This window comes from Patella vulgata, chromosome 4 (assembly GCF_932274485.2).
Source record: "Patella vulgata chromosome 4, xgPatVulg1.2, whole genome shotgun sequence".
NCBI classification, from domain to species: domain Eukaryota; kingdom Metazoa; phylum Mollusca; class Gastropoda; family Patellidae; genus Patella; species Patella vulgata.
In genome coordinates this window covers 23,458,821-23,476,925 of record NC_065882.2, presented here as the reverse complement: position 1 = coordinate 23,476,925, position 18,105 = coordinate 23,458,821, and the positions used below count along the sequence as shown (strand labels likewise).

The following is an 18,105-nucleotide window of genomic DNA, read 5'->3' as shown; positions in this document are numbered from 1 at the left end:
TAGGTGTTTATTACAGTGCTGGGACTAACTAGGAAAAAGTGCTAAATTTTTTATGTTTGGGTTTGGTCTGGTTCACTGATTTTAATTGCTTGGTATGCTGATCTATAAAACATATCCATCTTGAGTAGCATTATTGCCCTGCTATAAATTACATAAGCGTTGACAACTATGAACCGGCCATTCGGAGATCAAATGACAACATTTTAATTTCTAAAATAAAAAGCTCATTTTATATAAAGTCTTCAATATCATTTCTCGGGAATCAGTTTTTTAGTCTTCCAAAAACGAAGTTTTATCATGGCGTGCTATTTTTGTACGCCCACCTTTTCAAGTGGACGCATATTAACGACTGAGTCGCCCCTGTCCGTCCACATATAGGTCCGTAACCTCGTGGATTATGGACCCTTGGTTGTACCAAAAATTTTCATTTTTTTTTGCTTGTGGACCCTCAAGAAATCAAAGTTTATGTCCGATTTTAAAAACCGTTTACATATATAACCGTTACACCCTGAGTTCGAATTCCGTAATAATCGGATCGAAGGTTGTGGTCCCTCTAGAGGTTACGATTTGTAACCGATTTTGAAAAAACTTAATATATATGTTTATGTATTAAAGATCTCGGTTTGATGTTCGCGCATATCGGACCTAACTTCTTGTCTTGTGGCCCCCTATTGTACGAGAAATCGCAGGGTTTTTTTTATCTTGTCCGATTAAATATTCATATTCCAAAGTTCCGAGTTCCTGTCAATACTTCAGACCGTGTCTGCCTGTATTATGACCCCTGATTGTACGAAAAACGCATTTTTTTTAAAGCTTGTTCTCTGTCCATCTCTTGCAAATTTTTTTAAAATAAACATCGTCCATTAAGTATATATGCAATAACTTAATCGTTGACATGAAAAAATAAATATAAACATATGCATATGTGGGGAGGAAACTGGTGACCGGGTCTATTCATTTAGGTGGTAATGACATCGCCGTGACATCGTCACCTGTGGATATATACCGTAGAATAATTAGAATTTGTTCAATAGTGACGATATTCGAAGAATCGGTGAAATTTTGACAAGAGGGTCATTAAAAGACATATATAAAGATACATTCGTGTGGTTTCCTGACATATTATACCCAAATGATTTTTTTTACAGGAACGCGTGCACTTGTAGACAGCGTGTTATAATACTAAACTCACCAAGATGAAGAAATAATTATAGTAGAAGAAGACTTTTGAGTAGGCCACGAGACCGTTAAATAAACATTTTAAAATCAACCTCTAAAATATTATTTTATTCTGATGTTTGGCTGTTTATTTTATAAACTGATTTTATTTTAATGCATTTTTAAATCTTTGTTAACTTCTTTTAAAACTCTTTTTTGTCTTAGAAACAAACTGCAAAGCCCAACAAGATGATTAATCTGAGTAGCAATATAATATCTGGAGTAAGACTAGTAATTATTTCCCCTTATTTCATGATGGACGAATGTAGTGCGAGTTATAAATAGACAATTTTTCCCTTAATTTTTTTCTCCCCTCTTCCTGCATTTTTGGGTTGACTTTTTGGTCTAGAATTGGAGAAAAGGGATCAAATTTGCAATTTCATAGCAGTTTTGGGTAATACTGATGATATTTCAGCGGAGGGATAGGGTGTGTAAAGTGTCTTTCTGCAGAGCAATCATTGTGTCGGAAGTGAGATTTTCACCCCTGTCAACTTCAAATCCGTTTAGCAAAAAATCTAAACGGTGAACCCCCTACAAAATTATGATGAGGAGATTGCCAAATGTTGTCCCCATTGTGCCTATAAAGATTGGAACCAACGGAATGTTGAGCAAAAAGCTACAGCCTGTGATGTTACAGTCATTTAACATTGAAGTCAATGGGCAAATAATTGCTAGTCCTGATGATATAAAGAAGCATGGCCGACTCGGGATGTTGATATTTTTTCAACGGCTTATTTCCTGAAGTTTTGAATGGAAAGTGTCAGAAATGGTAAGAATACTGCTTTTTTATTGCCCAGCAGTATGTTTTTTGACTATTTGGTATCAAAATAGCCACGATTGGGGGTATCCGTTGGTTGAGTGTGAATTTTGGGTTGTAAATGTGTAACATTTTGTTCACAATATCAAAACATGGTTAGGTCTAAATATTAAGGCCAACTCAACTGCAGATTTGGTCTAAAGTCACGAGATGTAAACAAGACTGACCCTAACCCACAATCTTGTCAAAAAGCATGTAGCCTAGGCCTAAGCCAAGACCTAGTCCTGACCCTAGCCCAAACCCAAAATTGTGTCAAAAAATCATGTGCCCTAACCCTATTTACATGTTGTGACCTTGAACCAAGTCTGCAGTTGGCCTTAACATTTAGACCTAACATGTTTTTGACATCATTCAATGAAATGTTAACATGTACACTCCAAAATTCACACCTGTGTGATTTTTGACCAAACATGCAGTTGGCCTTAATATTTAGACCGAACATCAAAACATGGCATCTACCTTTGAGATTGGCTTAGACTTATGTGACACTCAAGTCAAGGTTTACTTTTTTACTGATTGTTAACTGGTTTCTTTTTGGAGGGCCAGTGACGGGCTGTTCGCGAGAAATAAAGAGGTTTATTTCTATTTCCAGTTGAAACCATATTTTTTTTATTTTCTCACTGTTTTTTTATTTCATATTTATCCCCAGCCTCCTATCATTTCAGGTGCCAGGGCAATGTTTCATAGAGTGGAATGATTGACCTCAACACAAGTATTAAAAAAAAAAAAAGAAGCAAAACAGGTGAGATAAATGTGCATTTCATACACTTTAAGAAGTACATCCAACCTCATCCCCACTTCTGCTCACTAATAGTAATGGGCTGGAAATTTGGTACTGCACAGGCCTGTCTTCTCCCCTTGACATTTAACTGAATGACAGAATTCCACATTTTGACCATTTTCTGGATGTCAATGACCATTTCCCTGGATAGTATTCGTCCCAGAATTCTCATTCTCATCCAAATTTAACATTTCAGGTCTACATCTCAAAACCTGATCTCTTCCTGGACTGGCTTTAGGAGAACGATGATGCATATCAATTTCATCCCTGATCTCTATGACACCTGTGGTGGAAGTGGAGGGCAAATCGTAATCAGTTTGGGTTCCAGTCCCGAGGACCTCTGTAAACTTTGCTTTTTGGTGATGACTTAATTTCCGAGCTTGAAAAGGACGCTTGTGTGTTTATCATGGCCTCTCATATTGGAAGATAACATTAATGGCTTGTGTGTTGATCGACGGTTGTGCATATCTCTTGGTCAGGAAAGTTGTAGGCACCATCGCCATTGTAAATCATTTGACAGGCCCGAGTGAACGGGGCGACCTATGATTGGTCAGCAATGTATCATATTCCATACCGGGGGGTGGGGATGAAAAAACTGTTGTAGTGTTACATAATCAGATTATTTCAACTTACTTATCCTTGAAACTATGTTAACAGAGAAAAACTGTGTGGTTTTCGATGAAAGTGTTAAAAGTCTAATATTGCATCATGATTACTGTTTTAAAGTATTTTCGTGTTTGATTTATGTTGAATTCATCTCATCTTTTTGAAGAATGCATTTATGTTCAAAAATGCATGTGCTTTTAAATTATCAGATTCCAAACTGGGGGGTGGGGATGAAAAAGCTGTTGTAGTGTTACATAATCAGATTATTTCAACTTACTTATCCTATGGAAATACAGCTACATAGGAGATATTTTAAAATTGATAGGCACTGCATGTTTCAACATTTTAGATTTGACCACAATTTGGCACTTGAAACTACGTTAACAGAGAAAAACTGTGTGGTTTTCGATGAAAGTGTTAAAAAGTCTAATATTGCATCATGATTACTGTTTTAAAGTATTTTCGTGTTTGATTTATATTGAATTTATCTCATCTTTTTACAGAATGTTCAAAAATAAAAATGTTCTGTTTAATTCAAAATTCATGTGCTTTTAAATTTCTGTCTGAAATTCCGCAGTTTTCTGATGTATTATAGTGTTTGCAGAATGCCGCACAGCTCATCTGAAAATGCATAGATTTTCATATTCTTTGACCAGGGAATTGCATATATGTTTGTTTATTAGATAACAACAGATTTGTTAAAACTGCAGAAACATGTGAGGTATATAGGACTAAGACTAGTAATTATTTCCCCTTATTTCATGATGGACGAATTTTTCCCTTAATTTTTTTCTCCCCTCTTCCTGCATTTTTGGGTTGACTTTTTGGTCTAGAATTGAAGAAAAGGGATCAAATTTGCAATTTCATAGCAGTTTTGGGTAATACTGATGATATTACAGCGGAGGGATAGAGGGTGTAAAGTGTCTTTCTGCAGAGCAATCATTGTGTCGGAAGTGAGATTTTCACCCCTGTCAACTTCAAATCCGTGTAGCAAAAAATCTAAACGGTGAACCCCCTACAAAATTATGATGAGGAGATTGCCAAATGTTGTCCCCATTGTGCCTATAAAGATTGGAACCAACGGAATGTTGAGCAAAAAGCTACAGCCTGTGATGTTACAGTCATTTAACATTGAAGTCAATGGGCAAATAATTGCTAGTCTGAGACCTGATCTACTTGTCGATTGTAAAGGGAGATAACTGCGTAAATATTTTAATTTTATGTAAATTATCGAATATTCGTTGCAATTATTATACTGATGTGCTGCTAATTGACGATATGAGGTTTGTATTTTATAATATTGGATAGTATTTGATAAGTATTTGGTAGTATTGGGTTATTATTTGCTCGAGTTGGGTGATATAGGGAGGCAAATGGAACAGCCAGACATCGGTAATCACATTCGAAGTACATTTCCCACGATATATCTCACTATTTTTGAAAAAAAAATCAAGTAATATGCTCATTAGGCACGATTATGTTGTAGTATTGGGTAGTATGTGGTGATATTGGAGTGGGTGGAGTGGGAGTGGGTGGGGGGGGGGTGGATGGCTGAATGGTTAGCGTGCGCGCGCTGTATCATAAAGTCTGTCATTGAGTCAACTGGCGTGGTTTCGAATCCCCGGTTGTACGTGACGAGGAGTAGGCTCGCCTGTCCAACCTCGTGGGTTTTCTCCGGGTCCTCCGGTTTCCTCCCACTGCTAAAGACCCCTACGCACAAGCGAATTATTGAAATAAAATTAAACCATATGTTAGTCCAGAAATGACCTAGTTTGTGTCGAGTGGACGTAACACCCCATTTCTCTCTCTCTATATTGGAGTGGTATTGGGTCGTTTTGGGTAAATCGTCCCGCCGATCATAATGTGCTCAACAACCCTTGTTTTACTTATGAATGTAAATCTCCCCAGGAAAAAGTTCTAAAATCATTTAATTGGTTCACATCAAATTGGTCAATGTCAAAGTATATGAGTAAAATAGCCAGGCCCCAGTGACCGCAAGGTCTTGCCCAAATAATATCGAGCCTTAATAAGATCAAAACTCGATTATGGGTGCATTATGTATGGGTCGGCCCGCGAGTCTTATCTCAAAGAGCTTGACACCATACACAACCAAGGACTTATAATCAGTTTAGAAGCATTCCGTACATCTCCAGTGCACAGTTTGTACGTTGAGGCCCACGAGCACTTATTGCACGACAGACGTGATAAACTGGCACTGCAATATGCTACACAAATTGCATCTCTGCCTGATCAAATATCATTTAATACCATATTTAGACCATATCTGTATTTACTGAAAACTAACGTTATTCCACCATTCGGTATTCGCATCCACCCCTTTTGTCAGAGGCTGGCATCAGTCATGAGGGTATTGCGTATATCCCTTTGTTTAGTACTCCACCCTGTACTACATCGACTCCCAAGGTCGATTAAGATCTAACGAGAATAAAAAAGAACGATACTAGTTCCACGGTGTTCAGTCTCTCTTTCGAAAGTTAAGGTCTAAATATGGTGATTATGTTCCTATTTACACAGATGGTTCTAAAGATGGCGATGGGACAGCTTCGGCTACCGTTACACTATCTGGAATCATTTCTGTCAGACTTCTATCGGCTGCTTCAATATTTACTGCTGAGCTCAAGGCCAATCTTTCAGGCCTTGGAGTTATTCAATCCCCTTCATTTATAAAACACATTATATTCAGTGATTATTTGTCCTCTTTACAGATAATAAATAATTAACAGCTTGTACACCCATTACTATCATAAGAGTTTAACGGAAAGGACACCGACCTTTGCTGGCTCCCCAGTCATGTTGATATTAAAGGGAATGATCAAGCAGACTTAGCTGCCAAGTCGGCTTTAGATATTCCCATATCACAATTTCTTTTACCTTTCCCCAATTTTAAACCTTCCATCAACCTTTTTATGTATGACCGCTGGCAACGGCCTTGGGATCTTGCAGGCACAAACAAACTTCATCACATCAAGCCTATAGAACCATGTTCATGAAGCAACGATCGCGAGTTTTACAACATCTAACCGTTGCTTCAGTACTGGGCAATTCCCGAAAATTTTGCGCTCGTTGTGTTAACACGTGATCAATTAACATTGTCCAATCGGGGGTCGTCGCACAGAACACACTGTAAACAAATATGGCGGCCTCCATAGAAACCCTCTGTTGATCAGGTATGATTTCAAGCAACCTTGACATTGACCGAACCTTGAACTTTGCACATGTCACAAGTAGACATTTTAGCTATAAGCCTCAGACTTGATAATCGTAACGCTATTTTTAACAAAGGAATCTGATAGGATCACAAGCTGGGCTTATACCCAATCCAAAATAGTGCCAACATATGAGGGTATTACGTGAAGAGAGTGATAAGATGTACGTAGTTAAGGCGAGATTAAGCCCCTTCTATTGAAGATGCTATAGAACCAGCAGGAGGGATGAAGTTGTTTTGTGTCGCTCTCGCATTGGTCTTGCATTTCATTTGGAAGCCAGAGCCTCAACCAGAATGTGCTCACTGTCATTCCTTTGACAGTAAACCACATCTTGAATGAGTGCAATCATTTCAAGTATATTAGATCTAAATATTACCGTTGTCAGCTGTTTGCTCAACCGAAGCTATATGATAAAATACTAACATTATTAAACGAGTCAAATTTTTATAATAAATTTTAATTGTATTTTTTTTAATTATGCGTTAGGTTTTAAATATTCTTTTGTTTTTATTTACATATTATATAAATGTCTGTGATATTCTTTTAATTTGTCTCGTTAAATTCACCATATGTTTGTCGCAATATATCCCGGTTGGAGCTTACGTGCTATAAAACTCAATTTCATTTCAAAAGCCCTGATACATATGTGGCAACCATTTTACTTTCCGTTATTGTGGACATTGTGGACAATTTATATTGTCCCCCGCCTTTTGAAGAAAGCAGGGGACTATTAAAATAGGTTCGTCCGTCTGTCCGTCACATTTTGGGACACAATGACTTTCCTTCTAATTGAGCTAGAATGTTCAAACTTGGTGTGGGTGTTTATTAGGTCAATGCCTTGATGGAGTTCGAAGATGATGGAAGATAAGCATTTTCTGCTTAGGGTGAGCAGAGATAAGCAATTTGATTGGTTGATGCTTTGGGACACAATAACTTTAATTCTAACAAGCCAACAGTGAGGCTGATGTCCCCCGCCGAAATAGGAAAATAATTAGAGGACACATATAAATTTATCACAAATTATCTTTTACAAAGTATTGAACAATCAAACAGTATATCTTTACTTATAGTCTAACAATCAAAGAAGGAGAGTTATTGTTTTCCAAAGTCTCGACCAATCAAATTGCGTATCGCTCTGCTTACCCTGAGCAGAAAATGCTCAATCAAACTTAGTCAAGGTATTACTGTAATGAAACTATACACCAAGTTTCATCAATCTCACTTAATTAGAACTAAAGTTATCGTGTCCCAAAGCATCAACCAATCAAATTGCTTATCTCTGCTTACCCTAAGCGGAAAATGCTCATCTTCGAACTCCATCAAGGCATTGACCTAATCAACACATACACCAAGTTTGAACATTCTAGCTCAATTAGGAAGAGAGTTATCGAGCCCCAAAGTATCAACCAATCAAATTGCTTATCTCTGCTTACCCTAAGCGGAAAATGCTCATCTTCGAACTCCATCAAGGCATTGACCTAATCAACACATACACCAAGTTTGAACATTCTAGCCCAATTAGGAAGAGAGTTATCGTGTCCCAAAGCATCAACCAATCAAATTGCTTATCTCTGCTTACCCTAAGCGGAAAATGCTCATCTTCGAACTCCATCAAGGCATTGACCTAATAAACACATACACCAAGTTTGAACATTCTAGCTCAATTAAAAGTTATCGTGTCCCAAAGCATCAACCAATCAAATTGCTTATCTCTGCTTACCCTAAGCGGAAAATGCTCATCTTCGAATTCCATCAAGGCATTGACCTAATAAACACATACACCAAGTTTGAACATTCTAGCTCAATTAAAAGTTATCGTGTCCCAAAGCATCAACCAATCAAATTGCTTATCTCTGCTTACCCTAAGCGGAAAATGCTCATCTTCGAACTCCATCAAGGCATTGACCTAATCAACACATACACCAAGTTTGAACATTCTAGCTCAATTAGGAAGAGAGTTATCGAGCCCCAAAGTATCAACCAATCAAATTGCTTATCTCTGCTTACCCTAAGCGGAAAATGCTCATCTTCGAACTCCATCAAGGCATTGACCTAATAAACACATACACCAAGTTTGAACATTCTAGCTCAATTAAAAGTTATCGTGTCCCAAAGCATCAACCAATCAAATTGCTTATCTCTGCTTACCCTAAGCGGAAAATGCTCATCTTCGAACTCCATCAAGGCATTGACCTAATAAACACATACACCAAGTTTGAACATTCTAGCTCAATTAGGAAGAGAGTTATTGTGTCCCAAAAAGTGTGACGGACGGACGGACAGACAGACGGACGAACCCATTTTAATAGTCCCCTGCTTTCTTCGAAAGGCGGGGGACAATTAAGTGAGAGTGATGAAACTCTGAGTATAGATTCATTATATCATTACCTTGACTAAGTGCGATGATGAGAATTTTCTGCTTAGGCTAAGGAGCGATAAGCAATTTGATTGTCAAGAGAGAGTGATGAAACTTGGTGTATAGTTTCATTACATCAATATCTTGACTAAGTTCGATATTGAGCATTTTCTGCTCAGGTTAAGCAGAGCGATAAGCAATTTGATTAGACGAGACTTTAGAACACAAAAACTCTCCTTCTAATTGAGCTAGAATGTTCACACTTGGCGTAGGTGTTTATTAGGTGAATGCCTTGACCGAGTTCGAAGATGAGAAGCAATTTGATTGGTTGATGCTTTGGGACACGATAACATTAGTTGTAAGTAAATGAGAGTGAGGACACTTGGTGTATAGTTTTATCACATCAATACCTCGGTAGTGAGCATTTTCTGCTCCGGGTAAGCAGAGCGATAAACAATTTGATTGGTCGATACTTTGGAACACAATAACTCTCCTTCTAATTTAGTTAAAATGTTCAAACTAGATGTAGGCTTTTATTGGGTGAATGCCTTGATGGAGTTCGATGATAAACATTGTCTGCTTATGGTAAGCAGAGATAAGCAATCTGATTGGTTGATGCTTTGGGACACCACAACTTTGGTTTTTAGTGTAACTCCAGAGAATAGATTCATTATATCATTACCTTGACAAAGTGCGATGATGAGAATTTTCTGCTTAGGCTAAGGAGCGATAAGCAATTTGATTGGTCAAGATTCTATCTGATAGAGAGTGATGAAACTTAGTGTATAGTTGATAATCAGTTTGATTGCTTGATACTTTTGAAAAAAATAAATGTGCGATTAATTAATGTGTGTCATCTATTTATTTTGGGATTTCGGCGGGGGACATCAGCCTTACTGTTGGCTGTTATTTTACACCTTGACACAAGTTGAATACTAACCTCACTTAGGAGTGAAATTGCATTAGCCTTGGTTGGACTTCATACATTCACTGGCTGTGATTCAGCAAGCTGCTTCCATGGAAAAGGCGAGAGAAAGCATTATGAAATAATGGTTAGGAATCAGAAATACGTCCAGGCCTTCGTAAAACTTGGAAGTACCTTCATCCTAGATGAAACCCTCATATCACTTTAGAAGGATTTGTTTGTGATATGTACAGACAGTGTGAACGGGGAATGCTCACTAGTCCGCGGGTTTATTAGTCCACAAAATTATTTTAGTTAAACCGATCACGGCACTGTTTATCAACAATGATCACGTGACTAGTCACACGCCGCAATCCAATGATTTTCATTAGTCAATTACTTGATCGCGTAGCAACTTTGTGTTGTGGCGAGAAAAATATAATTGTTATTAAGATAATTTTTATACGCCCACATTTTCATGTGGATATATATTGTCGTCGCCCCTGTCCGTCCGTCCACAATAGTTTGTGAACACTCTAGAGGTCACAATTTTTATCCGATTTCAACGAAACTTGAAATGTAGGTTTATCACCCTAAGATCTCGATTCCTTTCGATATTGGCATGTACCAGACTGTCACTAGATGGATTATGGCCCTTGATTGTACGAAAAGTCACATTTTTAGCTTGTGAACACTGTAGAAGTCACAATTTTATCCGATTTGATTTAAACTTGAAATATATGTTTATAACCCAACGATCTCAGTTCCTTTCGATATTTGTGCATATCGGACCATAACTACCTGAATTATGGCCCCTGATTGTACGAAAAATCGCGTTTTTAGCTTGTGGACCCTTTAGAGGTCATAATTTTAATCCCAATTAAAAAACCGTTTTGGTATATCGCCGTTACACCCTAAGGGTGGTCGAGTTAGAATTTCGTAAAAATCGAACCAAAACCGACAGAAAACGGCCACGCCTCGTAGTCAAACAGCGTTAAAATATGGTATATCAATGTTGTGGACCCTCTAGAGGTCATAATTTTTATCCGATTTAAAAAACCGTTTTAGTTGGAATTTCGTGAAAATCGGACCAAAACTGACTGACAAAATGGCCGCCCCTCATTCTCAAATAGCGTAAAAATATGGTATATCAATGTTGTGGACCCTCTAGAGGTTACAATTTTCTTCTGATTTTGATGAAACTTGAAATGTAAGTTTATAACACGAAGATCTCGGTTCCTTTGGATATTTGTGCATATCGAATCGTCACTTCCTGAACTATGGCCCCTGATTGTACGAAAATACGCGTTTTTAGCTTGTGGACCCTATAGCGGTCATAATTCTTATCCGATTTAAAAATACGTTTGAATATATCACCATTACAGCCGAAGGATGGTCGAGTTAGAATTTCGTAAAAATCAAACCAAAACCGATAGAGAAAATGGCCACGCCTCGTAGTCAAATAGCGTTAAAATATGGTATAACAATGTTGTGGACCCTCTAGAGGTCACAACTGTCTTTTGATTTTGATAAAACTTGAAATTTAAGTTTATAACCCAACTTTTTAGCTTGAGGTCCCTCTAGAGGTCATAATTTTTATCTGATTTAAAAAAAATGTGTGAATAATCGCGGATACCCAAACTTAACTTCCTGGATTATGGCCCCTGATTGTTCGAAAAATGGCATTTTTAGCTTACGGATTCTCTAGTGGTCACAGATTTTAAAAACCGTTTAAATATAAAACAACCCAACAAAATGGCCACTCTTTGTACGCAAATTGTGTAAAACTATGCAATACGAAGGTTGTCGACCCTCTAGAGGTCACAATTTTTATCCGATTCTGATGAAACTTAAAACACATCTTTATATCCCGAAGATCTCAGTCCCTTTTGATATTTGCGCATTTCAGACCATAACGTTCTGGATTATTGCCCCTGATTGTACAAAAAATCCCGTTTGTTTTTAGCTTGTCCTCTATCCATCTCTTGCAAAATGTGGGCGTATCCTGCCTGGCAGCCGCAGGTATAAATATTATGCACACTGACGGCGACATGTGAAGTGTGTTGGTTAATATATTGGCTGTATCTATCAATTTTAAATATTAGAAAGGCGGCACCAGGCGTTTTAACGAGAGTAAAGATCTAAGCCATATAATCTTGCCCAGTCCACGGCCTACCCATGTGCCCATAGGAACATTGGCACACGAGCCAGTTCGAGCCCGATGACATTGGGTTGCTATTCTTGTTGTGCACACACAGACTTTGAAAAACGTGTAGTATGTATGTTAAGTCAAATACTATTTTTTTCCCGGCGATCCTTTCTAAAACTGTGAAAAAATAGTTAAGGAAACCCAGAAAAAAGAAGAATGAACAAGTCTCATTGACGACATAGACAAAGCTATTGAGTTTAATACCTACGTCGGAAGCGTGTTTACCAGAGATGATCTAGCATGTGTACCGAAAGGAACACCGACAGTTGAAACCGAACTCGAAGACTACACATGAGAATAATCGAAAAAGACTAGAAAAACATAATACTACAAAAAGAGCTGTCTTCTGTTATAGATATTCCATTTGATAAAAATAAAAATAAAAATAACCAAGTACGAACAATCCAAACCATTAGACAAGTCCTAAAAAACGGTATAGGCTAAATAGTGTAATCATCAAATGGACTGTTCACCGTGTATAAAATACACGACAAACAGTGGTAACAGGTGTCCGGAAGAGTAGGCTTACCCTACCTGGCGCCACAGCTGCATCAAAACTATTAGACGAAATCTCGGTAAAATAGCGTGATTGGCCAATGGACTATATCGGTATGGAAAATGCACGTGATGAACAGTGTTAACGATGTAGTTGACATAATCAGGGAGACAGTATACGCGTTAATTAAATAGCCGAGAGAGACATGTTATATTTGTAACGTTTCTTTAAAGGGATAACCACGTTTGGGGTATGGGGACCTTGGTATCTCTGCCACCAGTGATCAATTCCTGGCTGATCACGAGCCACCGGTAAACGGAACTTCGGAAAGGTGTGTAAGGACCAGCGAAAAAGTGGTCAGGAAAGGCGTTAAGCTAAAATTATAATAAGCTGAAACTTGAAATGTAAGTTTATAACCCAAAGATCTTGGTTCCTTTCGATATTCGCGCCCCTGATAGTACGAAAAATCGCGTTTTTAGCTTGTGGACCCTATGGTCATGGAGGTCATAATTTTTATACGATTTAAAAAATGGTATTATTATATCACCGTTACACCATAAGGCCGACTGAGTTCGAATTTCGTGAAAATCGGCCCAAAATTGAGACAAAATGACCGCCGTTCGTTCTCAAATAGCGTAAAAATACGGTATATCAAGGTTGTGGAACCTATAGAGGTCACAATTATTATCCGATTTGGTTGAAACCTGAAATGTTAGTTTATAACCAAAAGATCTCGGTTCCTTTCGATATTCGCGCATATCGGACCGTAACTTCCTGAATTATGGCCCCTGAATGTACGAAAAATCGCGTTTTTAGCTTGTGGACCATATAGAGGTCATAATTTTTTATCCGATTTAAAAAAAAAAAACCGCACCATTACATCACGATTTAAAAAATGGTATTATTATATCACCGTTACACCATAAGGCCGGCTGAGTTCGAATTTCGTGAAAATCGGCATAAAACTGACAGACAAAATGGCCGCCCTTCGTTCTCAAATAGCGTAAAAATATGGTATATCAAGGTTGTGGACCCTATGGATGTCACAATTTTAATCCGATTTTGTTGAAACTTGAAATGTAAGTTTATAACCAAAAGATCTCGGTTCCTTTCGATATTTGCGCATATCGAATTGTAATTCCCTGAATTATGGCCCTTGATTGTAGGAAAAATCACTTTCTTTTTAGCTTGTTCTCTATCCATCTCTCGAAAATGTGGGCGTATCCTGCCTGGCAGCCGCTGGTTCCAAGAATTGATTGAATTCAATATATAAGAGTAGAGCGATCGCGCCGCTATCCGGGCAAAGTTTTTCTCCTAGTACAATGTATAGCGAATGCCCGTCTTCACTAGTCCACTCGGAGTAGGACGTTAAAAATATTTCATTTCATTTCCTGCGCCAATCGAACTATTGAAGATGGGCATGCGCTATGAAGAGTGCTATGACGGAAATTTTCTAGGGACAGTGGCATTTCTCCTTCGAATTACGCCGATGTGTACACAGAGGCATGTGTTTTTTGTCCCATCTACACAACTAGACACTGTTCTACCGAACTAGCGGCCGACTAGTGACCCCTCTTTGTTCTCCATGATATTTCAGAAAACTAAATTTAATACTTGAGGACCAATGTAAAAATTTCATTTAAATGACCGTGTAATGAATTCGTCTGCTGCACGAAAAACAATATGGCCCACTGAAAGAATAATTATTGTTAGTGGCGTTTTATTGACAAATTTATGATATAAAATGTGCTGTTTCACAGCTTCAATTTCGTTAGATGCATTATTAAGATTTGTTAACATATCTTTCTTGGAAGTCCAAAACCCCCAAGCATCAGCAATAGATTTTTGTTATTTTTCATTCCGTTCCGATTCCTTTCATGTTTCTGCGTCAAATTCAGCTTTATGTTTTTGCAGCAAACCCTGTCCTTGATTTTGATTTCATTATAGTGTTGTTTTCTGCTTAAAGGCGCGTCTATTGATGCTTGATCTTTTGAATGGTTCTAATGTAGACAGGTAAGTACTAGTTTTGGTATTTCTAAAAGTTACACAAGCGGACAAATGCAAGGCAGATTTTTGTGGCTCACGATTCATGTGTCGATTAAGATCACTAAAATCTTTCTAAGAAACCCTGCAGGTTGTTGGACATGACTTGGTTTGTTCTATTACTGATGTTGATGGTTGTAAATAAATAGCATTTAATATTTGATCATTAAGTTGTCCTTTTAATAAAATCTTGGCATCATAACATAAAATTTCAAGACATTCCTTTGTGGGTGCATTTATGTCATCTGATTGCCTGATAAATAGTTCTTCATAAATATGACGCCTTTCTTAATTTCTATTTCATAAAAGACTGTTTTTTCGTCTAGTAAAGGGTAGGCATCAAATAAGAGAGAATGGGGACTGTCTATTAGTTGCTTTCAGGCAGAATTCAAATTAAACACGTGTTTGTGCTTTTGTTCAAGCAGAGACCATAGTGGAGTTATAATAAAATAAGAAAACATTCTTGGTGTAAAAAGTCTACAAGGCTTCAAAAAAAGAAAAACAACCTAACGTTCTAGCATTACCTTTCTGAAAGGAAAAATTGTCACCTTTGACCCAGTTTTAAGAGCTATTTCTTCAAATGATTTTGAAGCAATGATACCTAAATTGGATATCACATAAAGTCCATAGTATCCATTGCTTTGAATTATTGTCCCCCGTCTTTAGAAGAAAGCATGGGTTCGTCCGTCTGTCACACTTTTTGGGACACGATAACTCTCTTTCTAATTGAGCTAGAATGTTCAAACTTGGTGCAGGTGTTTATTGGGTCAATGCCTTGATGGAATTCGAAGCTGAGCATTTTCTGCTTAGGGTAAGCAAAGAAGCAATTTGATTGTTTGAGTTCGAAGATGCGCATTTTCTGCTTATGATAAGCAGAGATAAGCAATTTGATTGGTTGATGCTTTGGGACACGATGACTTTAGTTCTAATTAAGTGAGAGTTCATTCAGATTTTCCGACGTCGTTTTATCCTTGTCAGTGATGCAGGATGGAGGGCCTGACAAGGACAGCTGTCTAGTCGTTCGGATGGGACGAAAAACCGTGGTCCCGTGTACACATTGGCGTGCACGTAAAAGATCCCCTGGCAGTTGGAATTCGATATAAGAGTAGGCGATAGTGCCGCTGCCCGGGCAAAATTTCCCTCATAGCACACTTTATGGCGTATGCCCGTCTTCATTAGCCCAGGTTAGGAGCAGAACAGTAGGACGTTAAACCCCATTTAATTTCATTTTCATTACATCAATACCTTGATCAAGTTCGATAATGAACACTTTCTGCTGAGGGTAAGCAGAGCAATAAGCATTTTGATTGTTGGAGACTCTGGAACACAATAACTCTCCTAATCGAGGTAGAATGTTCAACCTTGGTGCAGGCGTTCATTAGGCGAATGCCTTGATGGAGTTCGATGATGAACATTCTCTGCTTACGGTAAGCAGAGATAAGCAATACGGTTGGTTGATGCTTTGGGGCACGATAACTTTGGTCATAATGAAGTGAGAGCGATGAAACTCCGAATATAGATTCATTGTATCATTACCTTGACTAAGTTCGATGGTGAGAATTTTCCGCTTAGGCTAAGGAACGATAAGAAATTTGATTGGACAAGACTTTGGAACAACTCTTCTTTTAATTAAGGTAGAATGTTTAAACTTGATGTAGCTGTTCATTAGGTGAATGTCTTGACTGAGTTCAATGATTAACATTTCGAGCCGAAACTAAGCAGAGTTAATCAATTTCATTGGTCGATGCTTCGGGACAAGATAATCTTGATTCCGAAACTAAGCAGAATTAATCAATTTCATTGGTCGATGCTTCGGGACAAGATAATCTTGATTCTATCTGATAGAGAGTGATGAAACTAAGTGTATAGTTTGATTGCTCGATACTTTTGAAAAAAATAAATGTATGATTAATTAATGTGTCCTCTATTTATTTTGGGATTTCGGCGGGGGACGCCAGCCTCACTGTTGGCTTGTTTTTATCTTTTCCAAGTCAAAAAAGTTCTGGGCTGGGGCAAGTGTTATTTAAAGATTTCCTCCCTTGATTGTTCAAACAATGTTTTAACACTCTTAGTAACAATATGACGATCAGTCATTATATTTTATATATTTGACAGCATAAAAGAACAAATTTCTTTTGTTCATTCACATTATCAGTTACTGTACTTGATGTTTCAGATACAAGACTGTTTAATCCCACTATAATAGTTAAAGACTAGATAATGTAGAAGCAATTTGCTAAAAATTTCATTCAAATTGATCCACTATCAACCGAGAACTAAGCGGTTGAAATTTCCGGCTAGCCTTGATCATCATTACTAAAGTCAGTACTCCAAAGGAAAGTTATGCAGTAAATCGGCTCATAATCCACTTAAGATCACAGGCTAGCGATGCCATCTAGAGTTGTTTATGGGCTTGATAGGTTAATTAAAGTCTAATTGTTAATTTAGATAACATTTCAGGACTAAAGAAAGACCTCCAGTAGACAGATTTAGCTCTTAATAAGCAGTGACATTTTAGCGATAATAATCAATCTTTGTTTGGGCGATCGGCTTTAAAGGCCGCGGCTCCGTTGACTCATAAGCGAGATATGGGCATAATCATAATTTGTTTGGTCTATTTTCCATTCGAACGATTAGATAACTGTCCTTGTCAGTTCCCCCGTCTTGCACCACTGATAAGGGAAAGCCATGTAGGTTTTGCGTCCTATCCAAACAACTATACGTTGTCCCTTGCCAGACCCCCTGGCTTACAACACTGACGAGGGGAACACGCCGGAAAATCCAGATGAACTTTCTCGGCCAACACCGGGTATCATCATTTGAGTAATTTGCCATCCGTTTTCGTTATTTGCCGTCCATTTTTTAAATCAACATTCTCTGCCTTGTAACATTTTGCAACATACTGTAGATCATGAAGAGTTGAACCACACAAAATGCCACGCCCTGCCCATGTTAGGAAATGAAATGCGGTTTAACGTCCTGTTCTGCCCAGACTGGGCTTTTGAAGACGGGCATACACCATGAGGAAAATTTGGCCTAACCTCGGCCTGATTAGAACCTACTCGTACATCGAATTCTAACTGTTGAGGGTTCTTTTACGTGAACACTGGACCCCGGTTTCTGTCTCACACGAACGAATATACCTTGTCCCTTCCATCACTGACCGGGGAAACCACGTAAGAAAATCCAGGTGAGCTTTCTAGGCAACACCAGGATCAAAAACGGGACCACTATGTTAGCGAGCCAACATCTTACGCACTGAGCCACCGTGCCCCCGTTAAATACGTGACAAGTATTAGGGTCGCTATCCAGCCTAGATGGTTTTCTCCGGGTCCTCCCACTGCCAAAAACCTTTAGGCACAAGCGAATTATCGAACCCTATTACCAACGAAATGACCTAGTTTGTGTCGTATGGGAGTTAAACTAAATTTCTCCCGCTCTCTGCATC

The 18,105-nt window shown here is 38.2% G+C and overlaps 1 long non-coding RNA gene across 1 annotated transcript; it reads left to right on the top strand.

The window, feature by feature from the left end:
• Positions 1-1,900: 1,900 nt before the first annotated feature.
• Positions 1,901-3,444, top strand: LOC130012510 (uncharacterized). Its single transcript, XR_008787950.1, has 3 exons — positions 1,901-1,987; positions 2,701-2,777; positions 3,013-3,444. It is a non-coding gene; the product is annotated as an uncharacterized LOC130012510 (long non-coding RNA).
• The last annotated feature ends 14,661 nt before the right edge of the window (positions 3,445-18,105 follow it).